At 42.3% G+C, this 20,048-nt stretch overlaps 1 protein-coding gene across 13 annotated transcripts in view; it reads left to right on the forward strand.

Annotated features, from left to right (window-relative positions):
- The window catches only part of ADGRL3 (adhesion G protein-coupled receptor L3), an 834,374-nt gene that overhangs the window by 729,768 nt on the left and 84,558 nt on the right, over positions 1-20,048 (forward strand). The gene's annotated exons all lie outside the window — the stretch shown is intronic.

A 20,048-nucleotide genomic window follows, 5' to 3' on the forward strand; every position in this document is an offset into this window, starting at 1 on the left:
AGCTAATTAATAAGACCATCTAATGAACTTTGTGAGGAGGAAATGGTCAGTCTCAGCACTTTATTGTGCATAGAGCAAAGCAGAACAATATCTGACTCCGCTAAAGGGCTCTCTCATCCCCGCTTTGACAGGTGGGAGGAGGGAGAGGACAGGAAGGGAACTCATTATATAATGACTGAAGAGCACGTTTCTCCAAGAGGTTATTGTTGTTGTGGCTGTATCTGCTCTCGCAGATGGTGCTTTCCTTTAAACTAGGTCAGGCCTCGCCATGAAATTCTCAAGCTGGACAGGGGTTTGAAGTGCCCCAGCAGTGCCCCAGCACAGCTTTCCGATTCCAAAGACCGGCTCTTTTGTAGCAGGGGCGGGCGTGGCGAAGGGCAGCGCCGAGAGCCGCTGGAAATTGCAGAAGGGGAGCGGAAGCTTTGCAGAGTGCTCCTCACCCTTCCCCACAAGCTGCCAGTGACCCCGGAGATGTAGGGGTTCCTGGTAATTCTGCAGGGGTGGTGCAATAGAGCAGCGACACTAGGCATTAACATCCAATCCGCAGAGGAGGGGAGCGGAGCGGCGCTTCGCCATCGACCAAGTAGCATGGCCACAGAGGCATCTCTGCTGGGGAGTGAGGAGGGGGGAGCCCAGGCTGACAGATGAAGAGCAGGGCATTCCCCAGGGTTGAGTCTAAGGGCTTGTCGGCGCTACGTGTGCTTTGCCAGCATAGCTATACTGGCGTAAGGAGATCAGCGGTACCGGGAGAAGGATTTTGTTTCTGGTGTCACTGTGCCTACACTAGGGCTTTTACTGGCATAGCTATGGCTGCTACTGTGTGCGATTTTTTTCACACTGCTAGCCGACAGCTATGTAGCGTAGACTAAGCCTAAGGTTCCCTGTGTTTTGTCTGGCTCTGTGCTGTTAATCCCCCAGTCCCTGCCCCTTTTCCCCCTCAACCAGCTCCCTTCCCCAAGGGAATAATAGGTTGGGTCTTGTATCCCTTCAACCTCACACTGTATTTTTTCTTGTCGTTTTTTCCTTTCAGTTTTTTCCCATGATGCCCCATCTCTCTTGTACATCACCTACCCACGCTGAACTTTCATTTCAGGGTCAGCAGTACATGTCTCTCTGCTGGGTTTATTTCATTTTCTTTTAATACAGTTGGCGCTTCCTTAGATGTCCTGGGCAATTAGAATTATCTCTTTGAGCAAAGCCTATTTTTTTTCCATATTCTCAGCCTCTGCTTTCCAGCTCAGATGGAAAATCTCTGGAATAAGAGAAGAGTTTATTGGAAAAGGGAGCTTCCTTTGACAAAGCGTGGCAGCCTAAACATCACTTGTCCATAGAAGAGGCTGTGGGTGCGGGGAAATGGCTGAGCTCTCTAAGATCCCCCTTTCAGCCCCTGCTCATGAGCTCCTCAATGTAGGACAGTTCCCAATGGCTGGGGGAAGGTGGGAGCAGACTGTGGAGCTACCAGATCCACCAGTTTGGGCTCCTCTTTGCTTGCAAAAGCAGAGGGGTATATGGCGCCCCTGGCAAAGCGAGGTATTCTGGCATGGGGAACTTGGATGTACAGGTGATAACGCGACAAAGAAGCTTGCAAAGTTTGATTTTATGGGTGGTACCATGTTCAGTGACACTTTATTGGCACGACAAGTGTTGCCAAAACCACTATAAGAGAAAGCCACTCTGTTCAGGTGTGTGACAAGTTACAACACACCTTCCCCACCCCCACCTCCCTGGAACATGGTTATATCCTGTGTTTCAGCTGTGATCCCTTTTGGCCGTGTGTCATTACTGTCCATTCTTGATCTGCTGGCAGGCTGCTAGGCAGCACAATCCCCCCGCTTCCGTCAGCAGTATTTCAGACTCTTGGCTATAGGTACTAGGAACAATCAGTCCACTTTAAGAGTGTAGATGATCCAAAGCCCAAGTCAGTGGCAGTCTTCCCATTCATTTCAGTGAGCTAGGGATCAGATCTTAAATCAACAGTACATTTAATAACACTCGGGACTAGCAATTTTACTACTCATATTATATCAGCTGTGTAGACCTGCTGTCTGAGAAGACTTTTTCAAGGTCACCTGGCCAGAAAGCTCAGAACTGTTCTAAATTAAAATAATAATAACAATAATAATAATAGTAATAATAATAAATTAATATCATAATATATCAGTAATCTACTGAGTTATCTTTGCTTGTACCAGGCATTTATATTACAGGTTATGTCAATTACATTGTGAAATATTTTATAGGTTCTTTGGCAGATGAGTGTCTATTCCTGATTTGACTAAATTAAAATGCTTTGAAAACACAAGCAATACAAATGTTTTAAAACACCTTACTAATATCTTTCCAAACCTGTTGCTTCATTACCAGTAACATTCTTTATTTTAAAATATGTGAAAGATATAAACTCAATCTATTTAATTTACCAGAGAAAAGGTTAAGAGGTTACTTGATCATGTTCTGTAAGTACCTATCTGTAATTAGAAATTATATTCAGGCTAGAAATAGATGCAGATTTATAACACTGGAGGTAATTAACTATTGGAATATCTTATCTAGAGAGGTGGTAGATTCTCCAACACTTGAAGTCTTTAAATCAAGTTTGGTTGTTTCTTTCTGAAAGATATGCTCTAGCTCAACTACAAAATATGTGCTTCATTCAGCAATCACTGAGTGAAATGTTATGGCCTAAATTATACCGGAGCTAATTAGAATGGTCCTTTTTTGTCTTAAATCTATGAAAACAAGATCTATGAGGTTCCAAAAAATTCAGCTGACCGCTGTGAGCCCTTAGTGTGGTTCCAAAATGTTAAATCTCTGAAGAGTATTATTTTTATTTTGTTTATTTTTTGTCAACAAACAAGACCTTTTGTATGAAGAGCTTGGCTGTGATTCTTGTGTGACAGTTTTACAGCATTAGGGGAACTGAATGGAAGTTTGTTCTCCCACTTCATTTCCCGTTGCTGTTCTGCATTAAGCAATGGCGAAGTTCTCGCAACATAAATCCTCAGGCAACTTGACAACTACAAAATATTCAAATCCCTGTGGCGATGTAAAAATAAAAGCTGTGAAATATTTGAATAGGCAATTAATAAGCACCTTGGCAATCTGGTGCTTGCTTATGTCGCTTTAAGGTTGGAAATACATTATGAAACATAGAAAATGGATAGCCAAATAACTCCACTTAAACGAATCAACTTGATAAGCCCTGGGGTGTCCCCTGGGGTACCATGAATTACTGTGCCAACAGAAGAGCCATTGAAAGGGCAGCGTCTGAGCCAGGTGCTGTATGGATGAAGGATTTCTGCAAAGTTGTAAAAATAAATATCCTGAGCCTTAGACCATGAGGTACAGTCACTTTATTATTGGGCTAACATGGCAGAATCTGAACGTCCAGCAGTTTAACACTCAGCATCCATGAGTTATGCTCAAAGAGTCAAGGAAACACCTTGACATTTAGATGGATCAGAAGCTGCCTCATTCTCACCCGTGTTCCCTTTTCCAGGTTGACAGACAGTTTTCAGAAAGATAAATCTATGCTCTGTTAGTTTGTAGCTTTAGGTCTGTGTATAAAGCCTTCCCCTGATCTCTGTTCACTTGCTTGTCCTTCGACTGTGTTCTCATTGGAACAGGGAGCGAGCTCCTTAAGTGTTAGGAAAGAGTCCAGCACAGAGTGTGTGCTACCAGTAATAAATAAGTCCAGCGTTCTAACTTGGCTCTTCAGGCACGTAGTTTAGTATGGAGAGGTAGCAGCCTTTCCATGGTCTAGACCAGACTTGATCTGCCCTGTAATTCCAAATAAAAAGTTTTCATCTTGTATGGGAAAATGTATGATCTCATGGAGAACCCATAAGCACTGCAGGGCAGGGCCAGTGTCTACTTCTGTGGGTGAAATCCTGACTCTGCTGATGTCCATGGCAGAACTCCTATTGACTTCGATAGAGCCAGGGTTCACCCTCCTAGCACAACAGGCCTTAGCTGAGCATCTGGGCACCATCATGATGTACGTATTATAACTAACAAGTTTGTAGCTGGGGTCTTTTGATAAAGCTGGCTTTAAGTGCCTCTTCCCCTCCTCAGTCAGTTTAAAAAAAAAAACCCTCTTTGTGTTTTCAAATATTTAGGGTTCAGACCCAGTGAAAACTACGATTGTTTCCGAAGGTTTTAAATTAATGGAATATTATGAAATGTAATAAAGAAATAAAATGGCTCCATCTTGGAATCGTCTCACATCTATTTGCCTTTCATGAAATTCCAGCCAAGAATGGGTTTTGCCGACTAGCCCTCTTCACTGCAGCATTCTCACTCTTGAAGTTATTTAAGCCATATGCAGTGCTGCCAGTAAGAACTACCATAACAAATGTTCTGTAGGTGCCGATCGCTAAATGATTAGGTAGAGCGGTAGGTAGATTAGACAGTTGTGGCCATAAACTTGCGCCCATAAAATTGCTGCCATTGAAAAGTATGCAGGAGTCGTAACAGGCAGAGGGAAGAAAAAGTCAGCTGAGAACGTCTCGACTAGTTCTGTCAGGGCGAAATTCACCTCTGTGCAATGGGCCTGTTTTGGGGGTTTAAGTGGGCTTGAGTAGTGCATAGACCTTGTGCATGAGAATTAAATTAATTCTCAGGGACCAAAGCAAAGGACCTAGCAATGGTGAATTGCTGGTATACACTGCTCTGTCATAGATGAGTGTCGGCCACCGCCCTTCCAGTCTGGGGATTGTGGCAGCATGAGGAGTGCCCAGCTGGTGAAAAGCCAATCTATCCTCCTCTTATACCATGCCCACGCTCCCACAGCCTCTAGCATGGAGAGTAGAGAGGATGGTCTGGAACAACATTGCATTCCAGAGATCTCCAGCTGGGAGATAATCCCTGGCAGGGAGGTATTACCGAATGGAACGCTTTAGAGCAGCTCCGATGCGACTCTAATGTCGATTGAACCAGTGCAGAGCCAGCCATGGAATCAGGTCGCCACAGTTAACCCCTGAGCAGTTGTCCCATTATGCCCACTGGATGCTGGGCACAAGAGAAAATGTGGCCCAGATTTTCAGGGTACACGTGTGTATTGTTTAATACTCACATTAATCCAGAATGCCTTATAGACCAAAGGACTGCATATTGTGGTGCAGTTAGGCCCTGATCCAGCAAGGTGCTTTAGCACATGGGTAGTCTCACTGATTTCAATGGAAACACGTAGAGTATTGGTATTTTACTGGACTGGGGCCTTGATGCATTCTCTTCTCTGCTGGCCTTTGCAAACACTGTAAACTGCCCAGGCTTGTTCATGTTTTCAGACATTTTCCTATTTGTTTAATATCTGTTCTTTGTGAAAAAGTGTTACTGCAGAATCTTATTTCCTATGTTCCCCGCCCCCCAATGGCTGTATCACAATTACATTAGGTCGATAAGAGGCATGCTCCTTAATCAGAAAGTATTTAAATAATGGTTATTCTGATCACAGGACTGTTAGAAGTGGAGGGTGCTTATGTTCTTCCCCTGGGATTGCTTTCCTCATCCTACTGCCAGTTGAATTACTTTGTTTGCAGTCTAGTGTCATTGGGAATTATGCATGACATCATTTTGGGGCCGTTACAGTAACCAAAACTGATCCTATTATGAAAGAATTGGCTCCAGGGAGGGAATGATTATTTGATTAATAAAAGGCAGATTTTGTAATTAGATTGAAAGAATTCCTCAATGGGATTGGACACCTGCTGTACCTAAAGTTATGCAGGAATCTAAATGTGCTTCTGAATGGCTGGAGGGGAGGGAGTGAAGCATGCTTCATCATACCAGAAAACGAGAGCCCATAAGTCATGCATTCTATTTCTTTTAAGCATTTTCTTTGAAATCTCAGTGTCCCCCCGGCACGCCCCCACACTTTTAATTGTCCTGCTCTCTATCTGTGGTTAGGTTTGCTAGCATTCCATTTAGCCAAACTGCTGTCACTGACATTTTTCCATGGTGCAGTATGTGGCTGTGAGTTTTATTTTATTTATTTTGGAAGGGGGAAATGTATGCTTTTATAGCCAAGTGCGATTACAAACCCATGAAAAACGAAGCCGTGTATTGGGAGTTTTCAATTTGTTTTAACTCTCCTTCCCTTTTTCCACACATTTTGCGCCACTGTCATTTTATAGACATAGTATACAAAACCTGTCTCAATGTTTGCTTTAAAGTCAGCTGGATGCCCTTTAAAAGGTAATTAGTGTGGGCCTTCGCAAAGAATAATAAGTAGGACTGGAGAGTTGTGTTCAATGAAAATGTCCATCAAAGGAAATCTAGGCACATACAAAAAGCATCCTCCAAGGAATTTATTTTCCATTATGTTAGTTATTGGTACCCAAACTTTCCACTTGTTGGTTAGTTCAGTTTTTAAAAGGGACCTCAAGATAGTTTTATCCCAGCAATAAATCCTTTTACCTGCATTTTATTTTTGTTGTGGCTTGCTTGCTCTGTCTCAGCCTGCTAGCATCCCTCTTTCTTTAGCAATACAACAACCACTGAATTAACAAACTGAGGTTCCATTGGATCATTATTTATTCTTTTTGTGTTATTTTCTAAGCGAGAAAGAATGATGTTAGTTCCTGAGGCCTCCATTCAGGAAAGCATATGCCTAAATCCCATTGAAATCAATACTTAAATCCTTCCCTGAATCGAGACCCTAAGGGCCTGATCCTACACAACAGTGAGCCCTCTTATAATAATCGGGCCTACAAATTTGTGATAATTGTAAAAAAATTAAGGAATCAAAATTGGTGTGTCAAATATTAGGCCTAATTGGTGGACAAAATAATGAAGGGTAGCCTGTTCCACCCGCCATTCCCTTTGTGGGTCCTTCAAGAAAGAGCCTTTTTTGGAGAGAGGGGGAAATAAAAAAAATAGGGAACAAAAGGTGGATGCTACTGGTAAAGCGAATTTCATCATCATGGCTGCTACCTTCATCATCTCCTGGGATCTCAGGCCTTCTTCTTCATCCTAAAAAATGTCCTAACGAAACCAAGCCAAAGAAAGGTACCTGAATAACATCGCCACCTAGATAATAATTGGATATACCAATCTCCTAGAACTGGAAGGGACCTTGAAAGGTCATCTAGTCCAGCCCCCTGCCTTCACTAGCAGGACCAATTTTTTTGCCCCAGATCCCTAAGTGGCCTCCTCAAGGATTGAACTCACAACCCTGGGTTTAGCAGGCCAATGCTCAAACCACTGAGCTATCCCTCTCCCAGTCCAGCCAACTCCCAAATATCAACTAAGATCAAATCAAATCAGACTTCAACCACAGCTCCATCCCAGCTCAATTAATTTCTTTTCTTTTCCCCGAAAGGACAGTTGTTACTACTTTTGATATCCTCTAAGAGACGATCAAAGAGGGGCTTTTCCTTCTAAAACTCTCTCCAGCTAAAGTGAAAAGAAACAAAAAAGTAGTTAAAATGAAAGCCTTATTTAATACTTTACATTTCAAAGGTTTTAACTGTTATTCCTTCTTTTCTTTTTCTTCCATACACTTTTTTTTAAAACATTAATGATGTTTGCGATAGTACTAAGTAGGCTGAAGTCTCTATATACAAAACCCAGACCTTGTTTAACACTGTTTAGTGTTAAGCAGTAACTGAGTTAGGTTAACACCTTTGGCCCATTTATTCCATCCAAGTTAATACAACAGTGCATCCAATGGGATGATGAACATCATCAGTTCCCACTGAATTCCACAGGAGTTGAGGATGGATTGAGCACTAAAGTTTTACAGACAAAAAAAAATAGTCCTTTCAATATTTAATTTAAGGGAAACCGATTTCTCTCAGCCAACTATAATAATTATTTTCACACTCTTTTGTCCCACAACGAAAAGCCATATTTCTCATCTCGGAATTGTCATTTGAAGAGACACGTCCGGCAGCCTGGTGAACTGTAATAGATTCTGTCACATAAAACAAGGCAGCACAAAATGTGATTGGCGGTTGGGGAGAGTGGCTGTTTGTCTGTTTCCATAGGAGGGTACCAAGAGCAATGTTAAACTCAGCCAACTTTCTAGGCTGTGGCACTCATTGCTTGGGAAGGAAAACCTGGCCCCCATATTCTCTGGTTTTGGCACCCAGTTTTAGAAAACTCTGGCCTAATTTTCAGAGGTGCTGATAACCCACAACTCCAGCTGAAGCTCCTGGCAAATTTCACTCTTGTCAGCTTTCCTGGGATGTGTTGAGTCCTTGTGGTTTAATCAAGTGTCTCGCAATAGTTAATCTTTTTCTTAAAGCCCCAGCTCCTGGAGTCATGTGCTTATGTGGGAATTGCAATAATTCATTTAAAAATACGTTTCTAGTCTCCCATATTTGCAGAAAATATGCTTGGAAATGTGGGTCCTAAAGGCTCAACGATAAGAGGCAAAGAAATGAACCACCATTTCTTATTGTTTAAAAAATCTCTTGATTTTTTTTAAAGCCTCTCCTTTGTCTTTTGCAGGGTCTGATTTATGATATTTTAACATTAGGGATAGTCCAGACTGTACTTCTGAAAATCACATTCTGGTGTGTAAATTTGGGCACTCAGAAACAAAGCCACTAAAAATGAGAAGCCGCTTTGAAAGAGTGCCCGTTTAACTTTGCTAACCATTTTCATGTCCTGTTCTCCATTGATTGCCAAGGCAGCAACAGCTTGTGATTAACTCATGAGTCTGTAAATAGCACATCAATTCATATTACTACAGCCATGGGAAACAACTTCTTCTGAAATTAACTGATCCAACCAAAATACAGTAACCCAAATCCTGGAATGTGTTGAGCACCTGCAACTGCCATTGAAGTCAGCGCATTTCATCGATGCTGTATTATATATGGTGTAGGTGTAATATATGCTCATTTTCATATTTTAGTTATGCATCATATTTAAAGATGCAGTGTGAGTAGTTCAGTCCCCAAAATTAGGAGTTTTTTTAAAGTACCTAGAAAACCTTTAAAACATTGGTTTTATTAAATGAAATGAAATTGAAAAGAAAAATTAATGAAATTTAAAAAGAAAAATAAATATTCATCTACAGAAATGTTTAATAAAATTTATGCTCAGACACAGCATCATGCAAAACAGAAAGTGAAACTAACTGATCCAATCTGATTGAAATGCGAGAAAGTAAACAAATTGCTTTCAGAGCAGTGAAAAGTAAGTTAGATTTTAATGGTTTAAGCTTCCTTCCACTTTAATCATAAGGAGATTAGGTCAGTAACGTTGGTAAGGATTTTTTTTAATGACTTTTATGTTGAGTGTCATTTTACCAAAGCCAGATTAATTTTTCAGTAGTATAGTTGTCGTTTTGAAATCAAATGAAAATACAAAGATAATAAAGATCACATTTCAGATCTGTATATTAAATCTTTGTTAATTTCTGTAGCAATTTGTATTATCATCTGAAGACCCAATTTTTAGAAATGGTTAATGATGCTGCAGGCTCTGGAAGTACATATTGTACCAGCTTCAGATGGGGACTCATCTTGCAGAATAGAAACATTTTAATCCTTCATTACTTCTGCACTGACAGTTGCCTATAAACATGCAGTGATCGTGCTGAATAACTTGCTGCCTGAGGGCTCCATCGTACAGGCTGCTGAAGGCTGGGGAGAAAAGTGCAGAGAACCAAAGTATTCATGCTCAGAGTCTGCTCAGCCCAGCACCCGAGCTGATAGGCTTGGTTGTAAGGCCCAGTCCAGCAAGGTATTCAGCACCCCTCAATTCCTGTCAGTGGGGAGTCGCGGATGATCACTAAGGATCGGGCCCATTATTCCGAGACCTGTGCACAGTGCTAAATAATGGGAGATTTTGTGCGCCCACACTGAGCCCTCCTGAGTCTTCGGGAAGTGAGTGCGATGGGGATGATCCAGGGATAAGTGATGATGTGCAAGCCAGTGAATGGAAATGCTTATTTGCAGTAGTAGAAGAGACTATTTCTATTACCCTGAACCCCGAAGCCCGTCTGATGAATTCATAATAATTTGTAATGAATTAACTCAAATAGTCATAGGTATTGATAGCAGTTATAGTTAGGATTTCCATTTACTTCTACTCACCAGGAGGAGAGGCTACTCGAGCACATCATTGAGAAGGAAGAGTGAGCGCAGGGCCAGCCACCGGCACAGCAGTGCTTCTAATTCTATCCTTCCCAGAATCATAGAATCATAGAATCTCAGGGTTGGAAGGGACCTCAGGAGGTCATCTAGTCCAACCCCCTGCTCAAAGCAGGACCAAACCCAACTAAATCATCCCAGCCAGGGCTTTGTCAAGCATGACCTTAAAAACCTCTAAGGAAGGAGATTCCATTACCTCCCTAGGTAACCCAATCCAGTTCTTCACCACCCTACTAGTGAAAAAGTTTTTCCTAATATCCAACCTAAACCTCCCCCTCTGCAACTTGAGACCATTACTCCTTGTTCTGTCATCTTCTACCACTGAGAACAGTCTAGATCCATCCTCTTTGGAACCCCCTTTCAGGTAGTTGAAAGCAACTATCAAATCCCCCCTCATTCTTCTCTTCTGCAGACTAAACAATCCCAGTTCCCTCAGCCTCTCCTCATAAGTCATGTGCTCCAGCCCCCTAATCTTTTTTGTTGCCCTCCGGTGGACTCTCTCCAATTTATCCACATCCTTCTTGTAGTGTGGGGCCCAAAACTGGACACAGTACTCCAAATGAGGCCTCTCCAGTGCTGAATAGAGGGGAATGATCACATCCCTTGATCTGCTGGAAATGCCCCTACTTATACAACCCAAAATGCCATTAGCCTGCTTGGCAACAAGGGCACACTGTTGACTGTGTAAGAGTCTAACCAGCCAGTTTGGACTAATTATCGTCCTTTTGAAACTACAGGTTCAAATCACATTTCCTCCAGTGCTTCCTTCCAAAGTAGATAGAGGCACATGAGAACCTACACTGGGGAAAGATATCTCATACTAAGGAACAAATACATACGAGAGCCATAACATAGCACAAGCTTCAGCTAGACCAATTCAGACTGGAAATAAAGTGGAAATGTTTAGCAGTGAGGGCAGTTAGCTAGTGGAGCAGCTTCCCAAGGGACATGGGGGATTCTGTGTCACTTCAAAATTTTACAGAAAGTTCCAGCTTCACTTGGAAAATGTTCACGTGTCTAGGGGTACGTCCACATGGCAAAAAAACGAACCCACCCACAGCAGCGAGTCTCAGAGCCTGGACCTACAGACTTGGGCTCAGTGGCCATGTAGCTATAGATGATCCAGCTCGTGCTGGAGCCTGGGATCTGAAATATGTCGGGGGGGGGTGTGTTTCACAGCTTGAGCTCAGCCCAAGTTGGAGCACCTAAATGGCTATTTTTAGCGCCATAGCACAAGCCCGAGTCGTAAACTCAGGCTCTGAGACTCACCTTGGTTTTTGCCATGTAAACAGACCCGAAGTGATTTAACTGCTTTTGAAAATGGGTCTTAGCTCCTATGACACTTACCCCACATCAGGGGTGATATTATTCACTTAGTTTAACCACATACTGTTTGGCTAGATGATGAAGTTACTGGGTGAGGGTCTCTGGTCCGTATGGTGTAGGAGGTCAGACTGGGTGATCCTAACGTTTTCTTATGGCCCTATAATTTATAATGCATGTTGGCACAGTGCTCTCACAAGCTTAGCAGTCAGCTTACTACACATTTTTGAACCTTACCAAAAGCACCAAAGCACCATGCTCAACAGCCCTATGGATGGCTCAGTACTCCTGTCACGCAACCCACATCTGCATCCCCACACAATCACATTTCTAATATGCAAAACCCGAAGAAATACACTCATCTGCTGCACATACACAAAATTAAGTGCTTACAAGAGTCCTACCAAGCAAACATGCTACATATTCTATTTTGTAATCGTGTGCAGAGTTTGCAAACACCTTAAAGGAAAATTGCTAATATTTGATGTCATTGAAATGAAAAACCACCTGGGATTGCATTTATTTTTATGTGCGTTTTTGTCCAGATGGTCACGTTGATTGCAACATCATCTTTTGTCCATTCCCGTTGGACACAGTTTTTGTTTTTTTATGGAATGTTTTTACTAATAATAGATTATCAGTTGTTGTTTTTTGCTTGTTTAGCTATCATTTTCATGATGGCTTACATTAGTGTTGAATGGTAATAGGAAGTGCTAATCTTTTCACTGACAGGTGTCTTCCTTCCAGAATAAAAACCAATCAATAATTATCGATTGAGAGAGTGTCCTGGAAGATATTAAATACTCAAGGTTTTGCTATGAAACCATTCATCACGATTATTGTTTTAAAAATTCACAGATTTAGTATTTTATCTGCAAAGTCCTGCTTGAAAAATGCAAAGGTGGACAAAGTCTTTATTAAATCTGCATCAAGCGGAAAAATCAGATACATGGTTATACTTTACTGTGTTTTGAATAATTATGGCACATCTTTGCAAAGTTAGAAGGAAGGAAATAAACAGGGTAAGCAATTTTGAGGGCAATTAATTACTTACAGAAATTAGATGAGCTTAACAAAATTGCTCTTTTCAATTACAATAATTAAGAACAAATCTCAGAAAACAGGCCAGATCTTTCGCAACAACCTCCTGTTGAAACAAAAGGGAATAAGAGGTCTGATGTTATAAGATATAACCAGGCAAATGATGCAGAAATTCCAAGTCCTGTGCCTGAATGACCTAAGAAGGTATCCTAGAATGGTGGATATTAACTGGGTGAGACAGAAAACTGGCTAGATGGTCGGGCTCAACGGGTAGTGATCAATGGTTCCATGTCTAGTTGGCAGCCGGTATCAAGTGGAGTGCCCCAAGGGTCGGTGCTGGGGCCGGTTTTATTCAATATCTTCATTAACGATCTGGAGGATGGTGTGGACTGCACCCTTAGCAAGTTTGCAGATGACACTAAACTGGGAGGAGTGGTTGATACGCTGGAGGGTAGGGCTAGGATACAGAGGGACCTAGACAAATTAGAGGATTGGGCCAAAAGAAATATGATGAGGTTCAACAAGGACAAGTGCAGAGTCCTGCACTTAGGATGGAAGAATCCCATGCACTGCTACAGACTAGGGACCGAATGGCTGGGCAGCAGTTCTGCAGAAAAGGACCTAGGGGTTACGGTGGATGAAAAGCTGAATATGAGTCAACAGTGTGCCCTTGTTGCCAAGAAGGCTAATGGCATTTTGGGTTGTATAAGTAGGGGCATTTCCAGCAGATCAAGTGATGTGATCATTCCCCTCTACTCAGCACTGGTGAGGCCTCATTTGGAGTACTGTGTCCAGTTTGGGCCCCACACTACAAGAAGGATGTGGATAAATTGGAGAAAGTCCAGCGGAGGGCAACAAAAATGATTAGGGGGCTGGAGCACATGACTTATGAGGAGAGGCTGAGGGAACTGGGATTGTTTAGTCTGCAGAAGAGAAGAATGAGGGGGGATTTGATAGCTGCTTTCAACTACCTGAAAGGGGGTTCCAAAGAGGATGGATCTAGACTGTTCTCAGTGGTAGAAGATGACAGAACAAGGAGTAATGGTCTCAAGTTGCAGAGGGGGAGGTTTAGGTTGGACATTAGGAAAAACTTTTTCACTAGTAGGGTGGTGAAGAACTGGAATGGGTTACCTAGGGAGTTAGTGGAATCTCCTTCCTTAGAGGTTTTTAAGGTCAGGCTTGACAAAGCCCTGGCTGGGATGATTTAGTTGGGTTTGGTCCTGCTTTGAGCAGGGGGTTGGACTAGATGACCTCCTGAGGTCCCTTCCAACCCTGAGATTCTATGATTCTATGAGATCTGCAAGACTGTGTAAGGGAGTTAGGAGTCCTACTCCCATTGAAAGTCAATGGGAATTGAGTGTAGGATAACAACAGGCACTTTTGAGGAGCCTGCCCTCAAGTGACTTGATCCTGTTTGCGGCTCTGCACAGACATCTGCATGGGTTCAAATTACAGGTGGGCAAGCCTAAAACGATTCTGATCAGCACTCAAAAGCTCATAGCTGTGTTTCCCCATTGTCCCACACCTTTGTGTCCTCACTGACACTAGTGTGACACAGCTCTCCCATTCTGATGTGGTCATGACATGCACCCACCTGGCGATCAGTGTGCACTGGTATAGGTGACTGCCTCAGGTGTGGAGGACTGATGAACTGGGCCCCAGATCCTTGCCCCGCATTTACCGGAATTATCCACAGCTTATTTTGCTCCTCCTCTAGGGCCAATCTCTCTTCCCCTCGCAGGCTCCTTGACCTCTCTTCCCTCCTCCCTGAGATACATTCTTCACAGTGCAAGGAGCCTGCTACCCAATTTAAACATCTTCAATGACTGGGTAGATAGCCCACTCACCATTGTAGCGATTTGGCAGCAGCTGGCTAGCCTGTTGTATCTTCTGGGAACAAGGCTGATGGGCCTATTACCCCACAATATACCCAGAGGGATCTCCGAAAAGCAGGCAATCTAATTTTTCTCTTTTTCTGTTATGTGCAGTAGGATCTTGAACTCTCGTCTGGGCCTTCCTGCTGATTCTGGCTATGTTAATGCAGTAAAAGCTATTCCACAGAGTCAATGCTTAATTTGTGCCAGGGTTTGCCATAAATTACTGCATCAGTTACGAATGTAAAAAAAATTGCTTGAGCCCCGGCACCTCTTCCCTTCCAACTGTAGCATTGCAGAGATGTCACCCTAAGGGCAGCACCTGAGAACATAAGAACATAAGAACATAAGAAAGGCCGTACCGGGTCAGACCAAAGGTCCATCTAGCCCAGTATCTGTCTACCGACAGTGGCCAATGCCAGGTGCCCCTGAGGGAGTGAACCTAACAGGCAATGATCAAGTGATCTCTCTCCTGCCATCCATCTCCATCCTCTGACGAACAGAGGCTAGGGACACCATTCTTACCCATCCTGGCTAATAGCCATTTATGGACTTAGCCACCATGAATTTATCCAGTCCCCTTTTAAACATTGTTATAGTCCTAGCCTTCACAACCTCCTCAGGTAAGGAGTTCCACAAGTTGACTGTGCGCTGCGTGAAGAAGAACTTCCTTTTATTTGTTTTAAACCTGCTGCCTATTAATTTCATTTGGTGACCCCTAGTTCTTGTATTATGGGAATAAGTAAATAACTTTTCCTTATCCACTTTCTCAACATCACTCATGATTTTATATACCTCTATCATGTCCCCCCTTAGTCTTCTCTTTTCCAAACTGAAGAGTCCTAGCCTCTTTAATCTTTCCTCATATGAGACCCTCTCTAAACCCCTAATCATTTTAGTTGCTCTTTTCTGAACCTTTTCTAGTGCTAGAATATATTTTTTGAGGTGAGGAGACCACATCTGTACACAGTATTCGAGATGTGGGCGTACCATGGATTTATATAAGGGCAATAATATATTCTCAGTCTTATTCTCTATCCCCTTTTTAATGATTCCTAACATCCTGTTTGCTTTTTTGACCGCCTCTGCACACTGCGTGGACATCTTCAGAGAACTATCCACGATAACTCCAAGATCTTTTTCCTGACTCGTTGTAGCTAAATTAGCCCCCATCATGTTGTATCATGGATTTTGGCCTGGCTTCTTGCAGTTCAGTGGCAGCCAATGAGTGTTCTTTTAATCATCAGAATGGGGAAGCCGAGGAAGCATTAAGGGGCTAGGAGAAAACAGGGGAAAAGAGATAAAATCTTGTCAATGATTGTGACAGTGTAGTAGCTGAAAAATGAGACTGGTGAAACTGTTTCATGAAAATCCAGGTGATGCATATTAGTGGTCTAAGAAATTTGATTAGAAAATGTGGCTTCATGCCAGCCAGTCGTGTTGGATCTTTGTCACAAAATGTGAAGCCAAATCCTTTAAGTAGTCCCTTATTGCTGGCTATTGATTTTTCAGAATGAAGACACTCCTTCACTAATTAGCAATGAACACATTTGTTTTATGCCAGGAGCTACTTCAAGTCACTTATGGTAGCTTTTCAGAAGTTGGCTCAATCAATTATTGCTAACCCTAAAACTGAAGAAAAAAACCACACGCACCATATCCCATGGCAGATATGAATGGAAAATAAGATCACATTGTGTTTTTAGTCCTTCTACAGGAATTCCCATCTCCAGGGAAGATGAAGAGGAAAATGAATTATGCACATTTATTTCAAATTATTTTTGAGGTGCACGTATAACCTCTCTTTTTTTCAAAGCATTGATCACCCATAGAAGCCAAGTAAGGTTCTGCTACTTTGGGCTCATTTCTGCCATATTTGCTCAGCAGACTACTTATGCTCATAGCGACTACCCATATGAGTAAGGATTTGGGTATCAGCACCCTTTGTCCACATGTTTATCAAGCCTGAACCTTTTATTGGTCTCAGGAATAAGGGGAAACACTTTGAAATGTCATAGGTATTTTTAATTAGTGGTACCTATGATTAAACCATCAAGTGTCTAGCTGCATGTTGTTGGTTATTTATGTCTTACTTTAATGGGCTGCTTTCAGTTCAGAGTTGGCTGAAAAGTTAGATTTTGTAAAAAAACAAAACAAAAAAACTTACCTTATACCACATGAGGCCAACAGAAATAATTCCAATTTAAAAAAAAAATACAGACTTACTTCATTTGTTTTTGTCCCAGCTGCAAAAAATACAAGCAAACAGTATAAATAGTTAAAGTAATTGAATTTCAAAAGTTTGTTCAAATTTTAATACTCTAGGTTGCTAGTAGCACATACATGAGGAAGTCTGTTTGTCTACAGGATATTACTTTGAGGTTGTCGATGTCTCTTTGAAGTGCATGACTGTGCGGTTCACTTGCATGCTCACATTTCTGGTCATTCCGTCTAAAAAATACTGACTGTGATTTTAAAAAGAGCCTAAGTCAATATGGTTTGTGCTCCTAAGTTACATAAGTGCTTCAGGAAATCCCACACAGAGCAGAAATAGAAGGGCAACTGGAGATGAAAATGGGCTCTAATCAGGGGGGAGGGATAGCTCAGTGGTTTGAGTATCTGCCTTTTAAACCCAGGATTGTGAGCTCAATTCTTGAGGGGGTCACTTAGGGATCTGGGGCAAAAGTCAGTACCTGGTCCTGCTAGTGAAGGCAGGGGGCTGGACTCAATAACCTTTTGGGGTCCCTTCCAGTTCTATGGGATAGGTATATCTCCATATATTGATTTCTGAGTGAACTAGTGACTGGAAAGGTTGGCACTGTTTATTTAAGGGAGAGGATGAATGAGAGGATCCTCATCCACGGGGAAGGGTCCTAGGCACTATGGTAATACGTGACAAAGAGTCCTGTGGCACCTTATAGACTAACAGACGTATTGGAGCAGGAGCTTTCGTGGACCCACTTCCTCAAACACATGTGGTGGAAATTTCCAGGGGCAGGTATAAATATGCAGGCAAGAATCAGTCTAAAGATAACGAACTCAATCAGGGAGGATGAGCCCTTCTTCTAGCAGTTGAGGTGTGAACATCAAGGGAGGAGAAACTACTTTTGTAGTTGGCAAGCCATTCACAGGCTTTGTTTAATCCTGAGCTGATGGTGTCAAATTTGCAAATGAACTGAAGCTCAGCAGCTTCTCTTTGGAGTCTGGTCCTGAAGTTTTTTTGCTGCAGGATGGCCACCTTTAAAAAATTTGACACCATCCGCTCAGGATTAAACAAAGACTGTGAATGGCTTGCCAGCTACAAAAGCAGTTTCTCCTCTCTTGGTGTTCACACCTCAACTGTTAGAAGAGGGCCTCATCCTCCCTATTGAACTAACCTCGTTATCTCCAGCCTGATTCTTGCCTGCATATTTATACCTGCGTCTGGAAATTTCCACCTCATGCATCTGACGAAGTGGGTATTCACCCACGAAAGCTCATGCTGCAATACGTCTGTTAGTCTATAAGGTGCCACGGGACTCTTTGCTGCTTTCTAAAGAAGCTGCCCAAATGCCTTACTAAGACTACTTAAAATCAAACCAGCACACAGCCAATATTCATAACTTCGAATATAAAAATGATCCATGCATACAAATAGGATGAATAGATTCAATAGCTCACAGCCTTTGCAGAGATATGTTACATGGCATATGTAGCATAAAACATATTCCAGTTATGTCAGATATACATTCACAAGCATATTTCCATAAAGCCTTATGGGGTGCAACGTCACACTGTGTGTGTGTGTGTGTGTGTAATAATATATATAATTAATAATAGGGGAGATGTTAGAAGTTGTGATGCTTTTCAGGGTACTCATGACTCAGTCACGTTTTTACTCTTCCCTCCCCCCCCCCCCCCCGGCCTTCTGTGAGTGGCAAAATGCTTGTACTTAACTGGGTGTCAGTTCCCTGACACCATCAGCCCGTTACCCACCTAAGCAATCTCCTCTGGGTTATGCCAGCCCTTACGTTGCCTTGCAGGTTAACAGTTGGTATGCCCCAGTCCCCAGCCCCCTTTGAAGTGTTCCTCTGTACCCAGCCCCTTCTCCGTTGCACACTCAGAGAGATACCAGGACTACTGTCCCCAGGAGAAGAGTGTGCACACCAGCTTGTAGGGTTCAACTCAGGAGCAGCACCTAGCTTAATCTCACAGCTCTGAGATATATTTACAGTGAAAACAACAATAAATTGATTAGCAAAGGTTCAAGAGGCACAAAATGTTGAGAAAGGATAACGAAAACAAAAGGTTACATATAAAACAAAATCATAACATGATTTCTGGAGACTAAACGTAACAAGCTAACCTTCGGTCTAGAGAAGTTTACCTCCCTCAGATGTCTTCTGCAGCATTTTCAGCCAAGCCTGGTTGTGATCTCTTTTTCATGAATATAACTGCTCTGCCTGATTACTTCTTAAGGGAAGGATAAAGGGGTGTCTTCCTGGCCTTTTCCTTATATCCCCCAAAGTTGACAGGTTGTACCCAGAGTCAGGATAACCTCCTGTAGCTTATTCTCCAGTGAGTTGCCTCCCTATTGACTTCACTCTCCCCTCCCCATTGACTTTGTGTGTAAATGAGGTTTCCACTGTGTTGGCTTAACATCTTTTGTTTGGCAGAAAACCTTCTCTGTCAACTGTGCCTTAATACAGACTTTGGGAACACATTTTTAGTAGACATACATAACTGCTTGCATAGTATCTGTACCTATATTTCACATAGCTATGAATGACCAATGTGATCCTGGCTTTCATTTAAGACCTCACATATGACATTCTCTGGTAAACCAGAATGTACAGACCGGAATCAGGATATTCTTGTAACCCCCTTGCCAGTTGGCATTGATGGATTAGGGTCACAGAAGCGTAGGCCAAGATTTTAAAAATCAGATGCCTATTTTATCCCTCGCCATCCCTTCTGTATCTGGAGAGCTGCCGGATGCTCTCTGCTTTGAAAACCAGGCCATTTAGTTAGCTGCCTAAATGGGGATGTAGGAGCCTAACTTTAGACACCGTTTGGTCCTGCAAACATTGCAGGGAATACAGGAGGTAACGTGGACACTTCTTTCTCACAACGTAAGAACAAGGGGACCCAATGAAATTGAAAGACATGTAACTTAAATCTGATTTTAAAAGATTTACACAACACATAGTTAATCTATAGAACTCATTGCCCCAAGCTACAGTTGAGGTTTTTCTTGGATTCAAAAATGGACTGGCCGTTTATATGGATAATAAGGCCATCCACCATTCTGTCAGATAGATGAAAAGAAATGTGGGGATTTAGATCCTCATGTCTCAGGGCATAAGCTAATCACTAGTTGCCAGGGGTTAGGAAGAAACATATGGAATTAGATGGAGGTACACAGTGTTTTAAATATGGACCCTCTACAGATTCTTTATACGTGTGTTACAGTTTTGGGGATAATTTATGTTCATTTCACCAAGACTTGGGGTCGATTTTTATTTGCTTGTATCGTATCTAAGTTTCATGCCAAAGCTTTATAGCTATCAGGTACATTTTCCCTCAGTCAGGGGCTGGTAATATATATAATTCCAAGGCTGTAGTCCCTTTTCTGTAATTTCTTGTGTGCATTGCAGGCAGTAACACTACACTAGCAATCATAACACCATACAGCACCCCTGAACATTACCAGGAAACAGGTTCT

This window comes from Mauremys mutica, chromosome 5, assembly GCF_020497125.1.
Source record: "Mauremys mutica isolate MM-2020 ecotype Southern chromosome 5, ASM2049712v1, whole genome shotgun sequence".
Taxonomy (NCBI): Eukaryota; Metazoa; Chordata; order Testudines; family Geoemydidae; genus Mauremys; species Mauremys mutica.